Source organism: Hemitrygon akajei, chromosome 14, assembly GCF_048418815.1.
Source record: "Hemitrygon akajei chromosome 14, sHemAka1.3, whole genome shotgun sequence".
Classification (NCBI taxonomy): Eukaryota; Metazoa; Chordata; class Chondrichthyes; order Myliobatiformes; family Dasyatidae; genus Hemitrygon; species Hemitrygon akajei.
Genome location: NC_133137.1, coordinates 44411600 through 44434636, shown reverse-complemented (window position 1 = coordinate 44434636; position 23037 = coordinate 44411600).

Genomic DNA, 23037 nt, shown 5'->3' with positions numbered 1-23037 from the left:
CAGACTGTTCTAAATCATAACGGAAGAAAACTTAAAAGTTTTACATGACGTTAGCAGATAGTACATTTTGAGCATAATTGAAAGGTGCACTCTTTTTGGCTGAGTACGTTATTTCATGTCCTGAGCAATCTGTGTTAAGTATATGTAATCCGCAATTCAGGCTGAAGTGCAAATGTTTAGAAATTACATCAATACTTCTGAGAACTAAGTAATACTCGAAATAAAGTTCAATTCAGGAACATACCACATAGCATTTACTTTGCATTTGCCTTTAGCTTACGATTGCTTTCAAATACTAAAGTTGTGCATTTGGTGATATTACTTAATGTATCTTCTCCAACTTAAGTAGCACAGTCGGAAAATTGGTTGCAGACTGTTCTAAATCATAAGGGAAGTAAACTGAAAAGTTTTACATGACGTTAGCAGATAGCACATTTTGAGCATAATTGAAAGGTGCACTCTTTTTGGCCGAGTACGTTACTTCATGTACTGAGCAATCTGTGTTAAGGATATGTACACCACAATTTAGGCTGAAGTGCAAATGTATAGAAATTACATGAATACTTCTGAGAACTATGTAATTCTCTAAATAAAGTTGAATTCAGGAACCTACCACATAGCATTTACATTGCAACTGCCTTTAGCTGTCCTCTCCTTTCAAAAACTAAAGTTCTATAAGTGGATCTGGTGATATTGAAGTAACTTCTCCAACTTTAACAGCACCCTCATAAATTTCGTTGCAGACAGTTGTAAATGGAATGTGCACTCTTTTTGGATGAGTACGTTACTTCATGTTCTGAGCATTCTGTGTTAAGTATATGTACACCACTACTGAGAACCATGGAGAACTCAAAATTAAGTTCAATTCAGGAACCCAGCACACTCATAAAATTGGTTGCAGACTGTTCTAAAACATCAGGAAAGAAAAGTTGACAGTTTTACATGAAGTTAGCAGAAAGTACATTTTGAGTAGGGTTGAAAGCTGCATCTTTTTGGCGGAGTACGTTACTTCATGTTCTGAGCAATCTGTGTTAAGTATATGTACACCTCAATCCAGGCTGAAGTTGAAATGTATAGCAATTAAATGAATACCTCTGAGAACTATGTAATACTCTAAATAAGGTTCAATTCAGGAACCTACCACATATCATTTACTTTGCATTTGCCTTTAGCTTAAGATTGCTTTCAAATACTGAAGTTGTGTAATTTGTGATATTTCTTAGTGTATCTACTCCAACCTTAGTAGCACACTCGGAAAACCGGTAGCAGACTGTTCTAAATCATAACGGAAGAAAACTTAAAAGTTTTACATGACGTTAGCAGATAGTACATTTTGAGCATAATTGAAAGGTGCACTCTTTTTGGCTGAGTACGTTATTTCATGTCCTGAGCAATCTGTGTTAAGTATATGTAATCCGCAATTCAGGCTGAAGTGCAAATGTTTAGAAATTACATCAATACTTCTGAGAACTAAGTAATACTCGAAATAAAGTTCAATTCAGGAACATACCACATAGCATTTACTTTGCATTTGCCTTTAGCTTACGATTGCTTTCAAATACTAAAGTTGTGCATTTGGTGATATTACTTAATGTATCTTCTCCAACTTAAGTAGCACAGTCGGAAAATTGGTTGCAGACTGTTCTAAATCATAAGGGAAGTAAACTGAAAAGTTTTACATGACGTTAGCAGATAGCACATTTTGAGCATAATTGAAAGGTGCACTCTTTTTGGCCGAGTACGTTACTTCATGTACTGAGCAATCTGTGTTAAGGATATGTACACCACAATTTAGGCTGAAGTGCAAATGTATAGAAATTACATGAATACTTCTGAGAACTATGTAATTCTCTAAATAAAGTTGAATTCAGGAACCTACCACATAGCATTTACATTGCAACTGCCTTTAGCTGTCCTCTCCTTTCAAAAACTAAAGTTCTATAAGTGGATCTGGTGATATTGAAGTAACTTCTCCAACTTTAACAGCACCCTCATAAATTTCGTTGCAGACAGTTGTAAATGGAATGTGCACTCTTTTTGGATGAGTACGTTACTTCATGTTCTGAGCATTCTGTGTTAAGTATATGTACACCACTACTGAGAACCATGGAGAACTCAAAATTAAGTTCAATTCAGGAACCTAGCACACTCATAAAATTGGTTGCAGACTGTTCTAAAACATCAGGAAAGAAAAGTTGAAAGTTTTCCATGAAGTTAGCAGAAAGTACATTTTGAGTAGATTTGAAAGCTGCATCTTTTTGGCGGAGTACGTTACTTCATGTTCTGAGCAATCTGTGTTAAGTATATGTACACCACAATCCAGGCTGAAGTTGAAATGTATAGAAATTAAATGAAAACTTCTGAGAACTATGTAATACTCTAAATAAAGTTCAATTCAGGAACCTACCACATATCATTTACTTTGCATTTGCAATTAGCTTACGATTGCTTTCAAATACTGCAGTTGTGCAATTGGTGATATTAATTAATGTATCTTCTCCAACTTAAGTAGCACAGTCGGAAAATTGGTTGCAGACTGTTCTAAATCATAAGGGAAGTAAACTGAAAAGTTTTACATGACGTTAGCAGATAGCACATTTTGAGCATAATTGAAAGGTGCACTCTTTTTGGCTGAGTACGTTACTTCATGTTCTGTGCAATCTGTGTTAAGGATATGTACACCACAATTTAGGCTGAAGTGCAAATGTATAGAAATTACATGAATACTTCTGAGAACTATGTAATTCTCTAAATAAAGTTGAATTCAGGAACCTACCACATAGCATTTACATTGCAACTGCCTTTAGCTGTCCTCTCCTTTCAAAAACTAAAGTTCTATAAGTGGATCTGGTGATATTGAAGTAACTTCTCCAACTTTAACAGCACCCTCATAAATTTCGTTGCAGACAGTTGTAAATGGAATGTGCACTCTTTTTGGATGAGTACGTTACTTCATGTTCTGAGCATTCTGTGTTAAGTATATGTACACCACTACTGAGAACCATGGAGAACTCAAAATTAAGTTCAATTCAGGAACCCAGCACACTCATAAAATTGGTTGCAGACTGTTCTAAAACATCAGGAAAGAAAAGTTGACAGTTTTACATGAAGTTAGCAGAAAGTACATTTTGAGTAGGGTTGAAAGCTGCATCTTTTTGGCGGAGTACGTTACTTCATGTTCTGAGCAATCTGTGTTAAGTATATGTACACCTCAATCCAGGCTGAAGTTGAAATGTATAGCAATTAAATGAATACCTCTGAGAACTATGTAATACTCTAAATAAGGTTCAATTCAGGAACCTACCACATATCATTTACTTTGCATTTGCCTTTAGCTTAAGATTGCTTTCAAATACTGAAGTTGTGTAATTTGTGATATTTCTTAGTGTATCTACTCCAACCTTAGTAGCACACTCGGAAAACCGGTAGCAGACTGTTCTAAATCATAACGGAAGAAAACTTAAAAGTTTTACATGACGTTAGCAGATAGTACATTTTGAGCATAATTGAAAGGTGCACTCTTTTTGGCTGAGTACGTTATTTCATGTCCTGAGCAATCTGTGTTAAGTATATGTAATCCGCAATTCAGGCTGAAGTGCAAATGTTTAGAAATTACATCAATACTTCTGAGAACTAAGTAATACTCGAAATAAAGTTCAATTCAGGAACATACCACATAGCATTTACTTTGCATTTGCCTTTAGCTTACGATTGCTTTCAAATACTAAAGTTGTGCATTTGGTGATATTACTTAATGTATCTTCTCCAACTTAAGTAGCACAGTCGGAAAATTGGTTGCAGACTGTTCTAAATCATAAGGGAAGTAAACTGAAAAGTTTTACATGACGTTAGCAGATAGCACATTTTGAGCATAATTGAAAGGTGCACTCTTTTTGGCCGAGTACGTTACTTCATGTACTGAGCAATCTGTGTTAAGGATATGTACACCACAATTTAGGCTGAAGTGCAAATGTATAGAAATTACATGAATACTTCTGAGAACTATGTAATTCTCTAAATAAAGTTGAATTCAGGAACCTACCACATAGCATTTACATTGCAACTGCCTTTAGCTGTCCTCTCCTTTCAAAAACTAAAGTTCTATAAGTGGATCTGGTGATATTGAAGTAACTTCTCCAACTTTAACAGCACCCTCATAAATTTCGTTGCAGACAGTTGTAAATGGAATGTGCACTCTTTTTGGATGAGTACGTTACTTCATGTTCTGAGCATTCTGTGTTAAGTATATGTACACCACTACTGAGAACCATGGAGAACTCAAAATTAAGTTCAATTCAGGAACCCAGCACACTCATAAAATTGGTTGCAGACTGTTCTAAAACATCAGGAAAGAAAAGTTGACAGTTTTACATGAAGTTAGCAGAAAGTACATTTTGAGTAGGGTTGAAAGCTGCATCTTTTTGGCGGAGTACGTTACTTCATGTTCTGAGCAATCTGTGTTAAGTATATGTACACCTCAATCCAGGCTGAAGTTGAAATGTATAGCAATTAAATGAATACCTCTGAGAACTATGTAATACTCTAAATAAGGTTCAATTCAGGAACCTACCACATATCATTTACTTTGCAGTTGCCTTTAGCTTAAGATTGCTTTCAAATACTGAAGTTGTGTAATTTGTGATATTTCTTAGTGTATCTACTCCAACCTTAGTAGCACACTCGGAAAACCGGTAGCAGACTGTTCTAAATCATAACGGAAGAAAACTTAAAAGTTTTACATGACGTTAGCAGATAGTACATTTTGAGCATAATTGAAAGGTGCACTCTTTCTGGCTGAGTACGTTATTTCATGTCCTGAGCAATCTGTGTTAAGTATATGTAATCCGCAATTCAGGCTGAAGTGCAAATGTTTAGAAATTACATCAATACTTCTGAGAACTAAGTAATACTCGAAATAAAGTTCAATTCAGGAACATACCACATAGCATTTACTTTGCATTTGCCTTTAGCTTACGATTGCTTTCAAATACTAAAGTTGTGCATTTGGTGATATTACTTAATGTATCTTCTCCAACTTAAGTAGCACAGTCGGAAAATTGGTTGCAGACTGTTCTAAATCATAAGGGAAGTAAACTGAAAAGTTTTACATGACGTTAGCAGATAGCACATTTTGAGCATAATTGAAAGGTGCACTCTTTTTGGCCGAGTACGTTACTTCATGTTCTGAGCAATCTGTGTTAAGGATATGTACACCACAATTTAGGCTGAAGTGCAAATGTATAGAAATTACATGAATACTTCTGAGAACTATGTAATTCTCTAAATAAAGTTGAATTCAGGAACCTACCACATAGCATTTACATTGCAACTGCCTTTAGCTGTCCTCTCCTTTCAAAAACTAAAGTTCTATAAGTGGATCTGGTGATATTGAAGTAACTTCTCCAACTTTAACAGCACCCTCATAAATTTCGTTGCAGACAGTTGTAAATGGAATGTGCACTCTTTTTGGATGAGTACGTTACTTCATGTTCTGAGCATTCTGTGTTAAGTATATGTACACCACTACTGAGAACCATGAAGAACTCAAAATTAAGTTCAATTCAGGAACCCAGCACACTCATAAAATTGGTTGCAGACTGTTCTAAAACATCAGGAAAGAAAAGTTGAAAGTTTTACATGAAGTTAGCAGAAAGTACATTTTGAGTAGATTTGAAAGCTGCATCTTTTTGGCGGAGTACGTTACTTCATGTTCTGAGCAATCTGTGTTAAGTATATGTACACCTCAATCCAGGCTGAAGTTGAAATGTATAGAAATTAAATGAAAACTTCTGAGAACTATGTAATACTCTAAATAAAGTTCAATTCAGGAACCTACCACATATCATTTACTTTGCATTTGCAATTACCTTACGATTGCTTTCAAATACTGAAGTTGTGTAATTGGTGATATTACTTAATGTATCTACTCCAACCTTAGTAGCACACTCGGAAAAGCGGTTGCAGACTGTTCTAAATCATAACGGAAGAAAACTGAAAAGTTTTACATGACGTTAGCAGATAGTACATTTTGAGCATAATTGAAAGGTGCACTCTTTCTGGCTGAGTACGTTATTTCATGTCCTGAGCAATCTGTGTTAAGTATATGTAATCCGCAATTCAGGCTGAAGTGCCAATGTTTAGAAATTACATCAATACTTCTGAGAACTAAGTAATACTCGAAATAAAGTTCAATTCAGGAACATACCACATAGCATTTACTTTGCATTTGCCTTTAGCTTACGATTGCTTTCAAATACTAAGGTTGTGCATTTGGTGATATTACTTAATGTATCTTCTCCAACTTAAGTAGCACAGTCGGAAAATTGGTTGCAGACTGTTCTAAATCATAAGGGAAGTAAACTGAAAAGTTTTACATGACGTTAGCAGATAGCACATTTTGAGCATAATTGAAAGGTGCACTCTTTTTGGCTGAGTACGTTACTTCATGTTCTGTGCAATCTGTGTTAAGGATATGTACACCACAATTTAGGCTGAAGTGCAAATGTATAGAAATTACATGAATACTTCTGAGAACTATGTAATTCTCTAAATAAAGTTGAATTCAGGAACCTACCACATAGCATTTACATTGCAACTGCCTTTAGCTGTCCTCTCCTTTCAAAAACTAAAGTTCTATAAGTGGATCTGGTGATATTGAAGTAACTTCTCCAACTTTAACAGCACCCTCATAAATTTCGTTGCAGACAGTTGTAAATGGAATGTGCACTCTTTTTGGATGAGTACGTTACTTCATGTTCTGAGCATTCTGTGTTAAGTATATGTACACCACTACTGAGAACCATGGAGAACTCAAAATTAAGTTCAATTCAGGAACCTAGCACACTCATAAAATTGGTTGCAGACTGTTCTAAAACATCAGGAAAGAAAAGTTGAAAGTTTTCCATGAAGTTAGCAGAAAGTACATTTTGAGTAGATTTGAAAGCTGCATCTTTTTGGCGGAGTACGTTACTTCATGTTCTGAGCAATCTGTGTTAAGTATATGTACACCACAATCCAGGCTGAAGTTGAAATGTATAGAAATTAAATGAAAACTTCTGAGAACTATGTAATACTCTAAATAAAGTTCAATTCAGGAACCTACCACATATCATTTACTTTGCATTTGCAATTAGCTTACGATTGCTTTCAAATACTGCAGTTGTGCAATTGGTGATATTAATTAATGTATCTTCTCCAACTTAAGTAGCACAGTCGGAAAATTGGTTGCAGACTGTTCTAAATCATAAGGGAAGTAAACTGAAAAGTTTTACATGACGTTAGCAGATAGCACATTTTGAGCATAATTGAAAGGTGCACTCTTTTTGGCTGAGTACGTTACTTCATGTTCTGTGCAATCTGTGTTAAGGATATGTACACCACAATTTAGGCTGAAGTGCAAATGTATAGAAATTACATGAATACTTCTGAGAACTATGTAATTCTCTAAATAAAGTTGAATTCAGGAACCTACCACATAGCATTTACATTGCAACTGCCTTTAGCTGTCCTCTCCTTTCAAAAACTAAAGTTCTATAAGTGGATCTGGTGATATTGAAGTAACTTCTCCAACTTTAACAGCACCCTCATAAATTTCGTTGCAGACAGTTGTAAATGGAATGTGCACTCTTTTTGGATGAGTACGTTACTTCATGTTCTGAGCATTCTGTGTTAAGTATATGTACACCACTACTGAGAACCATGGAGAACTCAAAATTAAGTTCAATTCAGGAACCTAGCACACTCATAAAATTGGTTGCAGACTGTTCTAAAACATCAGGAAAGAAAAGTTGAAAGTTTTCCATGAAGTTAGCAGAAAGTACATTTTGAGTAGATTTGAAAGCTGCATCTTTTTGGCGGAGTACGTTACTTCATGTTGTGAGCAATCTCTGTTAAGTATATGTACACCTCAATCCAGGCTGAAGTTGAAATGTATAGCAATTAAATGAATACCTCTGAGAACTATGTAATACTCTAAATAAGGTTCAATTCAGGAACCTACCACATATCATTTACTTTGCATTTGCCTTTAGCTTAAGATTGCTTTCAAATACTGAAGTTGTGTAATTTGTGATATTTCTTAGTGTATCTACTCCAACCTTAGTAGCACACTCGGAAAACCGGTAGCAGACTGTTCTAAATCATAACGGAAGAAAACTTAAAAGTTTTACATGACGTTAGCAGATAGTACATTTTGAGCATAATTGAAAGGTGCACTCTTTTTGGCTGAGTACGTTATTTCATGTCCTGAGCAATCTGTGTTAAGTATATGTAATCCGCAATTCAGGCTGAAGTGCAAATGTTTAGAAATTACATCAATACTTCTGAGAACTAAGTAATACTCGAAATAAAGTTCAATTCAGGAACATACCACATAGCATTTACTTTGCATTTGCCTTTAGCTTACGATTGCTTTCAAATACTAAAGTTGTGCATTTGGTGATATTACTTAATGTATCTTCTCCAACTTAAGTAGCACAGTCGGAAAATTGGTTGCAGACTGTTCTAAATCATAAGGGAAGTAAACTGAAAAGTTTTACATGACGTTAGCAGATAGCACATTTTGAGCATAATTGAAAGGTGCACTCTTTTTGGCCGAGTACGTTACTTCATGTACTGAGCAATCTGTGTTAAGGATATGTACACCACAATTTAGGCTGAAGTGCAAATGTATAGAAATTACATGAATACTTCTGAGAACTATGTAATTCTCTAAATAAAGTTGAATTCAGGAACCTACCACATAGCATTTACATTGCAACTGCCTTTAGCTGTCCTCTCCTTTCAAAAACTAAAGTTCTATAAGTGGATCTGGTGATATTGAAGTAACTTCTCCAACTTTAACAGCACCCTCATAAATTTCGTTGCAGACAGTTGTAAATGGAATGTGCACTCTTTTTGGATGAGTACGTTACTTCATGTTCTGAGCATTCTGTGTTAAGTATATGTACACCACTACTGAGAACCATGGAGAACTCAAAATTAAGTTCAATTCAGGAACCCAGCACACTCATAAAATTGGTTGCAGACTGTTCTAAAACATCAGGAAAGAAAAGTTGACAGTTTTACATGAAGTTAGCAGAAAGTACATTTTGAGTAGGGTTGAAAGCTGCATCTTTTTGGCGGAGTACGTTACTTCATGTTCTGAGCAATCTGTGTTAAGTATATGTACACCTCAATCCAGGCTGAAGTTGAAATGTATAGCAATTAAATGAATACCTCTGAGAACTATGTAATACTCTAAATAAGGTTCAATTCAGGAACCTACCACATATCATTTACTTTGCATTTGCAATTACCTTACGATTGCTTTCAAATACTGAAGTTGTGTAATTGGTGATATTACTTAATGTATCTACTCCAACCTTAGTAGCACACTCGGAAAAGCGGTTGCAGACTGTTCTAAATCATAACGGAAGAAAACTGAAAAGTTTTACATGACGTTAGCAGATAGTACATTTTGAGCATAATTGAAAGGTGCACTCTTTCTGGCTGAGTACGTTATTTCATGTCCTGAGCAATCTGTGTTAAGTATATGTAATCCGCAATTCAGGCTGAAGTGCCAATGTTTAGAAATTACATCAATACTTCTGAGAACTAAGTAATACTCGAAATAAAGTTCAATTCAGGAACATACCACATAGCATTTACTTTGCATTTGCCTTTAGCTTACGATTGCTTTCAAATACTAAGGTTGTGCATTTGGTGATATTACTTAATGTATCTTCTCCAACTTAAGTAGCACAGTCGGAAAATTGGTTGCAGACTGTTCTAAATCATAAGGGAAGTAAACTGAAAAGTTTTACATGACGTTAGCAGATAGCACATTTTGAGCATAATTGAAAGGTGCACTCTTTTTGGCTGAGTACGTTACTTCATGTTCTGTGCAATCTGTGTTAAGGATATGTACACCACAATTTAGGCTGAAGTGCAAATGTATAGAAATTACATGAATACTTCTGAGAACTATGTAATTCTCTAAATAAAGTTGAATTCAGGAACCTACCACATAGCATTTACATTGCAACTGCCTTTAGCTGTCCTCTCCTTTCAAAAACTAAAGTTCTATAAGTGGATCTGGTGATATTGAAGTAACTTCTCCAACTTTAACAGCACCCTCATAAATTTCGTTGCAGACAGTTGTAAATGGAATGTGCACTCTTTTTGGATGAGTACGTTACTTCATGTTCTGAGCATTCTGTGTTAAGTATATGTACACCACTACTGAGAACCATGGAGAACTCAAAATTAAGTTCAATTCAGGAACCTAGCACACTCATAAAATTGGTTGCAGACTGTTCTAAAACATCAGGAAAGAAAAGTTGAAAGTTTTCCATGAAGTTAGCAGAAAGTACATTTTGAGTAGATTTGAAAGCTGCATCTTTTTGGCGGAGTACGTTACTTCATGTTCTGAGCAATCTGTGTTAAGTATATGTACACCACAATCCAGGCTGAAGTTGAAATGTATAGAAATTAAATGAAAACTTCTGAGAACTATGTAATACTCTAAATAAAGTTCAATTCAGGAACCTACCACATATCATTTACTTTGCATTTGCAATTAGCTTACGATTGCTTTCAAATACTGCAGTTGTGCAATTGGTGATATTAATTAATGTATCTTCTCCAACTTAAGTAGCACAGTCGGAAAATTGGTTGCAGACTGTTCTAAATCATAAGGGAAGTAAACTGAAAAGTTTTACATGACGTTAGCAGATAGCACATTTTGAGCATAATTGAAAGGTGCACTCTTTTTGGCTGAGTACGTTACTTCATGTTCTGTGCAAACTGTGTTAAGGATATGTACACCACAATTTAGGCTGAAGTGCAAATGTATAGAAATTACATGAATACTTCTGAGAACTATGTAATTCTCTAAATAAAGTTGAATTCAGGAACCTACCACATAGCATTTACATTGCAACTGCCTTTAGCTGTCCTCTCCTTTCAAAAACTAAAGTTCTATAAGTGGATCTGGTGATATTGAAGTAACTTCTCCAACTTTAACAGCACCCTCATAAATTTCGTTGCAGACAGTTGTAAATGGAATGTGCACTCTTTTTGGATGAGTACGTTACTTCATGTTCTGAGCATTCTGTGTTAAGTATATGTACACCACTACTGAGAACCATGGAGAACTCAAAATTAAGTTCAATTCAGGAACCTAGCACACTCATAAAATTGGTTGCAGACTGTTCTAAAACATCAGGAAAGAAAAGTTGAAAGTTTTCCATGAAGTTAGCAGAAAGTACATTTTGAGTAGATTTGAAAGCTGCATCTTTTTGGCGGAGTACGTTACTTCATGTTGTGAGCAATCTCTGTTAAGTATATGTACACCTCAATCCAGGCTGAAGTTGAAATGTATAGCAATTAAATGAATACCTCTGAGAACTATGTAATACTCTAAATAAGGTTCAATTCAGGAACCTACCACATATCATTTACTTTGCATTTGCCTTTAGCTTAAGATTGCTTTCAAATACTGAAGTTGTGTAATTTGTGATATTTCTTAGTGTATCTACTCCAACCTTAGTAGCACACTCGGAAAACCGGTAGCAGACTGTTCTAAATCATAACGGAAGAAAACTTAAAAGTTTTACATGACGTTAGCAGATAGTACATTTTGAGCATAATTGAAAGGTGCACTCTTTTTGGCTGAGTACGTTATTTCATGTCCTGAGCAATCTGTGTTAAGTATATGTAATCCGCAATTCAGGCTGAAGTGCAAATGTTTAGAAATTACATCAATACTTCTGAGAACTAAGTAATACTCGAAATAAAGTTCAATTCAGGAACATACCACATAGCATTTACTTTGCATTTGCCTTTAGCTTACGATTGCTTTCAAATACTAAAGTTGTGCATTTGGTGATATTACTTAATGTATCTTCTCCAACTTAAGTAGCACAGTCGGAAAATTGGTTGCAGACTGTTCTAAATCATAAGGGAAGTAAACTGAAAAGTTTTACATGACGTTAGCAGATAGCACATTTTGAGCATAATTGAAAGGTGCACTCTTTTTGGCCGAGTACGTTACTTCATGTACTGAGCAATCTGTGTTAAGGATATGTACACCACAATTTAGGCTGAAGTGCAAATGTATAGAAATTACATGAATACTTCTGAGAACTATGTAATTCTCTAAATAAAGTTGAATTCAGGAACCTACCACATAGCATTTACATTGCAACTGCCTTTAGCTGTCCTCTCCTTTCAAAAACTAAAGTTCTATAAGTGGATCTGGTGATATTGAAGTAACTTCTCCAACTTTAACAGCACCCTCATAAATTTCGTTGCAGACAGTTGTAAATGGAATGTGCACTCTTTTTGGATGAGTACGTTACTTCATGTTCTGAGCATTCTGTGTTAAGTATATGTACACCACTACTGAGAACCATGGAGAACTCAAAATTAAGTTCAATTCAGGAACCCAGCACACTCATAAAATTGGTTGCAGACTGTTCTAAAACATCAGGAAAGAAAAGTTGACAGTTTTACATGAAGTTAGCAGAAAGTACATTTTGAGTAGGGTTGAAAGCTGCATCTTTTTGGCGGAGTACGTTACTTCATGTTCTGAGCAATCTGTGTTAAGTATATGTACACCTCAATCCAGGCTGAAGTTGAAATGTATAGCAATTAAATGAATACCTCTGAGAACTATGTAATACTCTAAATAAGGTTCAATTCAGGAACCTACCACATATCATTTACTTTGCATTTGCCTTTAGCTTAAGATTGCTTTCAAATACTGAAGTTGTGTAATTTGTGATATTTCTTAGTGTATCTACTCCAACCTTAGTAGCACACTCGGAAAACCGGTAGCAGACTGTTCTAAATCATAACGGAAGAAAACTTAAAAGTTTTACATGACGTTAGCAGATAGTACATTTTGAGCATAATTGAAAGGTGCACTCTTTTTGGCTGAGTACGTTATTTCATGTCCTGAGCAATCTGTGTTAAGTATATGTAATCCGCAATTCAGGCTGAAGTGCAAATGTTTAGAAATTACATCAATACTTCTGAGAACTAAGTAATACTCGAAATAAAGTTCAATTCAGGAACATACCACATAGCATTTACTTTGCATTTGCCTTTAGCTTACGATTGCTTTCAAATACTAAAGTTGTGCATTTGGTGATATTACTTAATGTATCTTCTCCAACTTAAGTAGCACAGTCGGAAAATTGGTTGCAGACTGTTCTAAATCATAAGGGAAGTAAACTGAAAAGTTTTACATGACGTTAGCAGATAGCACATTTTGAGCATAATTGAAAGGTGCACTCTTTTTGGCCGAGTACGTTACTTCATGTACTGAGCAATCTGTGTTAAGGATATGTACACCACAATTTAGGCTGAAGTGCAAATGTATAGAAATTACATGAATACTTCTGAGAACTATGTAATTCTCTAAATAAAGTTGAATTCAGGAACCTACCACATAGCATTTACATTGCAACTGCCTTTAGCTGTCCTCTCCTTTCAAAAACTAAAGTTCTATAAGTGGATCTGGTGATATTGAAGTAACTTCTCCAACTTTAACAGCACCCTCATAAATTTCGTTGCAGACAGTTGTAAATGGAATGTGCACTCTTTTTGGATGAGTACGTTACTTCATGTTCTGAGCATTCTGTGTTAAGTATATGTACACCACTACTGAGAACCATGGAGAACTCAAAATTAAGTTCAATTCAGGAACCCAGCACACTCATAAAATTGGTTGCAGACTGTTCTAAAACATCAGGAAAGAAAAGTTGACAGTTTTACATGAAGTTAGCAGAAAGTACATTTTGAGTAGGGTTGAAAGCTGCATCTTTTTGGCGGAGTACGTTACTTCATGTTCTGAGCAATCTGTGTTAAGTATATGTACACCTCAATCCAGGCTGAAGTTGAAATGTATAGCAATTAAATGAATACCTCTGAGAACTATGTAATACTCTAAATAAGGTTCAATTCAGGAACCTACCACATATCATTTACTTTGCAGTTGCCTTTAGCTTAAGATTGCTTTCAAATACTGAAGTTGTGTAATTTGTGATATTTCTTAGTGTATCTACTCCAACCTTAGTAGCACACTCGGAAAACCGGTAGCAGACTGTTCTAAATCATAACGGAAGAAAACTTAAAAGTTTTACATGACGTTAGCAGATAGTACATTTTGAGCATAATTGAAAGGTGCACTCTTTCTGGCTGAGTACGTTATTTCATGTCCTGAGCAATCTGTGTTAAGTATATGTAATCCGCAATTCAGGCTGAAGTGCAAATGTTTAGAAATTACATCAATACTTCTGAGAACTAAGTAATACTCGAAATAAAGTTCAATTCAGGAACATACCACATAGCATTTACTTTGCATTTGCCTTTAGCTTACGATTGCTTTCAAATACTAAAGTTGTGCATTTGGTGATATTACTTAATGTATCTTCTCCAACTTAAGTAGCACAGTCGGAAAATTGGTTGCAGACTGTTCTAAATCATAAGGGAAGTAAACTGAAAAGTTTTACATGACGTTAGCAGATAGCACATTTTGAGCATAATTGAAAGGTGCACTCTTTTTGGCCGAGTACGTTACTTCATGTTCTGAGCAATCTGTGTTAAGGATATGTACACCACAATTTAGGCTGAAGTGCAAATGTATAGAAATTACATGAATACTTCTGAGAACTATGTAATTCTCTAAATAAAGTTGAATTCAGGAACCTACCACATAGCATTTACATTGCAACTGCCTTTAGCTGTCCTCTCCTTTCAAAAACTAAAGTTCTATAAGTGGATCTGGTGATATTGAAGTAACTTCTCCAACTTTAACAGCACCCTCATAAATTTCGTTGCAGACAGTTGTAAATGGAATGTGCACTCTTTTTGGATGAGTACGTTACTTCATGTTCTGAGCATTCTGTGTTAAGTATATGTACACCACTACTGAGAACCATGAAGAACTCAAAATTAAGTTCAATTCAGGAACCCAGCACACTCATAAAATTGGTTGCAGACTGTTCTAAAACATCAGGAAAGAAAAGTTGAAAGTTTTACATGAAGTTAGCAGAAAGTACATTTTGAGTAGATTTGAAAGCTGCATCTTTTTGGCGGAGTACGTTACTTCATGTTCTGAGCAATCTGTGTTAAGTATATGTACACCTCAATCCAGGCTGAAGTTGAAATGTATAGAAATTAAATGAAAACTTCTGAGAACTATGTAATACTCTAAATAAAGTTCAATTCAGGAACCTACCACATATCATTTACTTTGCATTTGCAATTACCTTACGATTGCTTTCAAATACTGAAGTTGTGTAATTGGTGATATTACTTAATGTATCTACTCCAACCTTAGTAGCACACTCGGAAAAGCGGTTGCAGACTGTTCTAAATCATAACGGAAGAAAACTGAAAAGTTTTACATGACGTTAGCAGATAGTACATTTTGAGCATAATTGAAAGGTGCACTCTTTCTGGCTGAGTACGTTATTTCATGTCCTGAGCAATCTGTGTTAAGTATATGTAATCCGCAATTCAGGCTGAAGTGCCAATGTTTAGAAATTACATCAATACTTCTGAGAACTAAGTAATACTCGAAATAAAGTTCAATTCAGGAACATACCACATAGCATTTACTTTGCATTTGCCTTTAGCTTACGATTGCTTTCAAATACTAAGGTTGTGCATTTGGTGATATTACTTAATGTATCTTCTCCAACTTAAGTAGCACAGTCGGAAAATTGGTTGCAGACTGTTCTAAATCATAAGGGAAGTAAACTGAAAAGTTTTACATGACGTTAGCAGATAGCACATTTTGAGCATAATTGAAAGGTGCACTCTTTTTGGCTGAGTACGTTACTTCATGTTCTGTGCAATCTGTGTTAAGGATATGTACACCACAATTTAGGCTGAAGTGCAAATGTATAGAAATTACATGAATACTTCTGAGAACTATGTAATTCTCTAAATAAAGTTGAATTCAGGAACCTACCACATAGCATTTACATTGCAACTGCCTTTAGCTGTCCTCTCCTTTCAAAAACTAAAGTTCTATAAGTGGATCTGGTGATATTGAAGTAACTTCTCCAACTTTAACAGCACCCTCATAAATTTCGTTGCAGACAGTTGTAAATGGAATGTGCACTCTTTTTGGATGAGTACGTTACTTCATGTTCTGAGCATTCTGTGTTAAGTATATGTACACCACTACTGAGAACCATGGAGAACTCAAAATTAAGTTCAATTCAGGAACCTAGCACACTCATAAAATTGGTTGCAGACTGTTCTAAAACATCAGGAAAGAAAAGTTGAAAGTTTTCCATGAAGTTAGCAGAAAGTACATTTTGAGTAGATTTGAAAGCTGCATCTTTTTGGCGGAGTACGTTACTTCATGTTCTGAGCAATCTGTGTTAAGTATATGTACACCACAATCCAGGCTGAAGTTGAAATGTATAGAAATTAAATGAAAACTTCTGAGAACTATGTAATACTCTAAATAAAGTTCAATTCAGGAACCTACCACATATCATTTACTTTGCATTTGCAATTAGCTTACGATTGCTTTCAAATACTGCAGTTGTGCAATTGGTGATATTAATTAATGTATCTTCTCCAACTTAAGTAGCACAGTCGGAAAATTGGTTGCAGACTGTTCTAAATCATAAGGGAAGTAAACTGAAAAGTTTTACATGACGTTAGCAGATAGCACATTTTGAGCATAATTGAAAGGTGCACTCTTTTTGGCTGAGTACGTTACTTCATGTTCTGTGCAATCTGTGTTAAGGATATGTACACCACAATTTAGGCTGAAGTGCAAATGTATAGAAATTACATGAATACTTCTGAGAACTATGTAATTCTCTAAATAAAGTTGAATTCAGGAACCTACCACATAGCATTTACATTGCAACTGCCTTTAGCTGTCCTCTCCTTTCAAAAACTAAAGTTCTATAAGTGGATCTGGTGATATTGAAGTAACTTCTCCAACTTTAACAGCACCCTCATAAATTTCGTTGCAGACAGTTGTAAATGGAATGTGCACTCTTTTTGGATGAGTACGTTACTTCATGTTCTGAGCATTCTGTGTTAAGTATATGTACACCACTACTGAGAACCATGGAGAACTCAAAATTAAGTTCAATTCAGGAACCTAGCACACTCATAAAATTGGTTGCAGACTGTTCTAAAACATCAGGAAAGAAAAGCTGAAAGTTTTCCATGAAGTTAGCAGAAAGTACATTTTGAGTAGATTTGAAAGCTGCATCTTTTTGGCGGAGTACGTTACTTCATGTTGTGAGCAATCTCTGTTAAGTATATGTACACCTCAATCCAGGCTGAAGTTGAAATGTATAGCAATTAAATGAATACCTCTGAGAACTATGTAATACTCTAAATAAGGTTCAATTCAGGAACCTACCACATATCATTTACTTTGCATTTGCCTTTAGCTTAAGATTGCTTTCAAATACTGAAGTTGTGTAATTTGTGATATTTCTTAGTGTATCTACTCCAACCTTAGTAGCACACTCGGAAAACCGGTAGCAGACTGTTCTAAATCATAACGGAAGAAAACTTAAAAGTTTTACATGACGTTAGCAGATAGTACATTTTGAGCATAATTGAAAGGTGCACTCTTTTTGGCTGAGTACGTTATTTCATGTCCTGAGCAATCTGTGTTAAGTATATGTAATCCGCAATTCAGGCTGAAGTGCAAATGTTTAGAAATTACATCAATACTTCTGAGAACTAAGTAATACTCGAAATAAAGTTCAATTCAGGAACATACCACATAGCATTTACTTTGCATTTGCCTTTAGCTTACGATTGCTTTCAAATACTAAAGTTGTGCATTTGGTGATATTACTTAATGTATCTTCTCCAACTTAAGTAGCACAGTCGGAAAATTGGTTGCAGACTGTTCTAAATCATAAGGGAAGTAAACTGAAAAGTTTTACATGACGTTAGCAGATAGCACATTTTGAGCATAATTGAAAGGTGCACTCTTTTTGGCCGAGTACGTTACTTCATGTACTGAGCAATCTGTGTTAAGGATATGTACACCACCATTTAGGCTGAAGTGCAAATGTATAGAAATTACATGAATACTTCTGAGAACTATGTAATTCTCTAAATAAAGTTGAATTCAGGAACCTACCACATAGCATTTACATTGCAACTGCCTTTAGCTGTCCTCTCCTTTCAAAAACTAAAGTTCTATAAGTGGATCTGGTGATATTGAAGTAACTTCTCCAACTTTAACAGCACCCTCATAAATTTCGTTGCAGACAGTTGTAAATGGAATGTGCACTCTTTTTGGATGAGTACGTTACTTCATGTTCTGAGCATTCTGTGTTAAGTATATGTACACCACTACTGAGAACCATGGAGAACTCAAAATTAAGTTCAATTCAGGAACCCAGCACACTCATAAAATTGGTTGCAGACTGTTCTAAAACATCAGGAAAGAAAAGTTGACAGTTTTACATGAAGTTAGCAGAAAGTACATTTTGAGTAGGGTTGAAAGCTGCATCTTTTTGGCGGAGTACGTTACTTCATGTTCTGAGCAATCTGTGTTAAGTATATGTACACCTCAATCCAGGCTGAAGTTGAAATGTATAGCAATTAAATGAATACCTCTGAGAACTATGTAATACTCTAAATAAGGTTCAATTCAGGAACCTACCACATATCATTTACTTTGCAGTTGCCTTTAGCTTAAGATTGCTTTCAAATACTGAAGTTGTGTAATTTGTGATATTTCTTAGTGTATCTACTCCAACCTTAGTAGCACACTCGGAAAACCGGTAGCAGACTGTTCTAAATCATAACGGAAGAAAACTTAAAAGTTTTACATGACGTTAGCAGATAGTACATTTTGAGCATAATTGAAAGGTGCACTCTTTCTGGCTGAGTACGTTATTTCATGTCCTGAGCAATCTGTGTTAAGTATATGTAATCCGCAATTCAGGCTGAAGTGCAAATGTTTAGAAATTACATCAATACTTCTGAGAACTAAGTAATACTCGAAATAAAGTTCAATTCAGGAACATACCACATAGCATTTACTTTGCATTTGCCTTTAGCTTACGATTGCTTTCAAATACTAAAGTTGTGCATTTGGTGATATTACTTAATGTATCTTCTCCAACTTAAGTAGCACAGTCGGAAAATTGGTTGCAGACTGTTCTAAATCATAAGGGAAGTAAACTGAAAAGTTTTACATGACGTTAGCAGATAGCACATTTTGAGCATAATTGAAAGGTGCACTCTTTTTGGCCGAGTACGTTACTTCATGTTCTGAGCAATCTGTGTTAAGGATATGTACACCACAATTTAGGCTGAAGTGCAAATGTATAGAAATTACATGAATACTTCTGAGAACTATGTAATTCTCTAAATAAAGTTGAATTCAGGAACCTACCACATAGCATTTACATTGCAACTGCCTTTAGCTGTCCTCTCCTTTCAAAAACTAAAGTTCTATAAGTGGATCTGGTGATATTGAAGTAACTTCTCCAACTTTAACAGCACCCTCATAAATTTCGTTGCAGACAGTTGTAAATGGAATGTGCACTCTTTTTGGATGAGTACGTTACTTCATGTTCTGAGCATTCTGTGTTAAGTATATGTACACCACTACTGAGAACCATGAAGAACTCAAAATTAAGTTCAATTCAGGAACCCAGCACACTCATAAAATTGGTTGCAGACTGTTCTAAAACATCAGGAAAGAAAAGTTGAAAGTTTTACATGAAGTTAGCAGAAAGTACATTTTGAGTAGATTTGAAAGCTGCATCTTTTTGGCGGAGTACGTTACTTCATGTTCTGAGCAATCTGTGTTAAGTAGATGTACACCTCAATCCAGGCTGAAGTTGAAATGTATAGAAATTAAATGAAAACTTCTGAGAACTATGTAATACTCTAAATAAAGTTCAATTCAGGAACCTACCACATATCATTTACTTTGCATTTGCAATTACCTTACGATTGCTTTCAAATACTGAAGTTGTGTAATTGGTGATATTACTTAATGTATCTACTCCAACCTTAGTAGCACACTCGGAAAAGCGGTTGCAGACTGTTCTAAATCATAACGGAAGAAAACTTAAAAGTTTTACATGACGTTAGCAGATAGTACATTTTGAGCATAATTGAAAGGTGCACTCTTTCTGGCTGAGTACGTTATTTCATGTCCTGAGCAATCTGTGTTAAGTATATGTAATCCGCAATTCAGGCTGAAGTGCAAATGTTTAGAAATTACATCAATACTTCTGAGAACTAAGTAATACTCGAAATAAAGTTCAATTGAGGAACATACCACATAGCATTTACTTTGCATTTGCCTTTAGCTTACGATTGCTTTCAAATACTAAAGTTGTGCATTTGGTGATATTACTTAATGTATCTTCTCCAACTTAAGTAGCACAGTCGGAAAATTGGTTGCAGACTGTTCTAAATCATAAGGGAAGTAAACTGAAAAGTTTTACATGACGTTAGCAGATAGCACATTTTGAGCATAATTGAAAGGTGCACTCTTTTTGGCCGAGTTCGTTACTTCATGTTCTGAGCAATCTGTGTTAAGGATATGTACACCACAATTTAGGCTGAAGTGCAAATGTATAGAAATTACATGAATACTTCTGAGAACTATGTAATTCTCTAAATAAAGTTGAATTCAGGAACCTAACACATAGCATTTACATTGCAACTGCCTTTAGCTGTCTTCTCCTTTCAAACACTAAAGTTTTATAAGTGGATCTGGTGATATTGAAGTAACTTCTCCAACTTTAACAGCACCCTCATAAATTTCGTTGCAGACAGTTGTAAATGGAATGTGCACTCTTTTTGGATGAGTACGTTACTTCATGTTCTGAGCATTCTGTGTTAAGTATATGTACACCACTACTGAGAACCATGGAGAACTCAAAATTAAGTTCAATTCAGGAACCTAGCACACTCATAAAATTGGTTGCAGACTGTTCTAAAACATCAGGAAAGAAAAGTTGAAAGTTTTCCATGAAGTTAGCAGAAAGTACATTTTGAGTAGATTTGAAAGCTGCATCTTTTTGGCGGAGTACGTTACTTCATGTTCTGAGCAATCTGTGTTAAGTATATGTACACCACAATCCAGGCTGAAGTTGAAATGTATAGAAATTAAATGAAAACTTCTGAGAACTATGTAATACTCTAAATAAAGTTCAATTCAGGAACCTACCACATATCATTTACTTTGCATTTGCAATTAGCTTACGATTGCTTTCAAATACTGCAGTTGTGCAATTGGTGATATTAATTAATGTATCTTCTCCAACTTAAGTAGCACAGTCGGAAAATTGGTTGCAGACTGTTCTAAATCATAAGGGAAGTAAACTGAAAAGTTTTACATGACGTTAGCAGATAGCACATTTTGAGCATAATTGAAAGGTGCACTCTTTTTGGCTGAGTACGTTACTTCATGTTCTGTGCAATCTGTGTTAAGGATATGTACACCACAATTTAGGCTGAAGTGCAAATGTATAGAAATTACATGAATACTTCTGAGAACTATGTAATTCTCTAAATAAAGTTGAATTCAGGAACCTACCACATAGCATTTACATTGCAACTGCCTTTAGCTGTCCTCTCCTTTCAAAAACTAAAGTTCTATAAGTGGATCTGGTGATATTGAAGTAACTTCTCCAACTTTAACAGCACCCTCATAAATTTCGTTGCAGACAGTTGTAAATGGAATGTGCACTCTTTTTGGATGAGTACGTTACTTCATGTTCTGAGCATTCTGTGTTAAGTATATGTACACCACTACTGAGAACCATGGAGAACTCAAAATTAAGTTCAATTCAGGAACCCAGCACACTCATAAAATTGGTTGCAGACTGTTCTAAAACATCAGGAAAGAAAAGTTGACAGTTTTACATGGTTAGCAGAAAGTACATTTTGAGTAGGTTTGAAAGCTGCATCTTTTTGGCGGAGTACGTTACTTCATGTTCTGAGCAATCTGTGTTAAGTATATGTACACCTCAATCCAGGCTGAAGTTGAAATGTATAGCAATTAAATGAATACCTCTGAGAACTATGTAATACTCTAAATAAGGTTCAATTCAGGAACCTACCACATATCATTTACTTTGCATTTGCCTTTAGCTTAAGATTGCTTTCAAATACTGAAGTTGTGTAATTTGTGATATTTCTTAGTGTATCTACTCCAACCTTAGTAGCACACTCGGAAAACCGGTAGCAGACTGTTCTAAAGCATAACGGAAGAAAACTTAAAAGTTTTACATGACGTTAGCAGATAGTACATTTTGAGCATAATTGAAAGGTGCACTCTTTCTGGCTGAGTACGTTATTTCATGTCCCGAGCAATCTGTGTTAAGTATATGTAATCCGCAATTCAGGCTGAAGTGCAAATGTTTAGAAATTACATCAATACTTCTGAGAACTAAGTAATACTCGAAATAAAGTTCAATTGAGGAACATACCACATAGCATTTACTTTCCATTTGCCTTTAGCTTACGATTGCTTTCAAATACTAAAGTTGTGCATTTGGTGATATTACTTAATGTATCTTCTCCAACTTAAGTAGCACAGTCGGAAAATTGGTTGCAGACTGTTCTAAATCATAAGGGAAGTAAACTGAAAAGTTTTACATGACGTTAGCAGATAGCACATTTTGAGCATAATTGAAAGGTGCACTCTTTTTGGCCGAGTTCGTTACTTCATGTTCTGAGCAATCTGTGTTAAGGATATGTACACCACAATTTAGGCTGAAGTGCAAATGTATAGAAATTACATGAATACTTCTGAGAACTATGTAATTCTCTAAATAAAGTTGAATTCAGGAACCTACCACATAGCATTTACATTGCAACTGCCTTTAGCTGTCTTCTCCTTTCAAACACTAAAGTTTTATAAGTGGATCTGGTGATATTGAAGTAACTTCTCCAACTTTAACAGCACCCTCATAAATTTCGTTGCAGACAGTTGTAAATGGAATGTGCACTCTTTTTGGATGAGTACGTTACTTCATGTTCTGAGCATTCTGTGTTAAGTATATGTACACCACT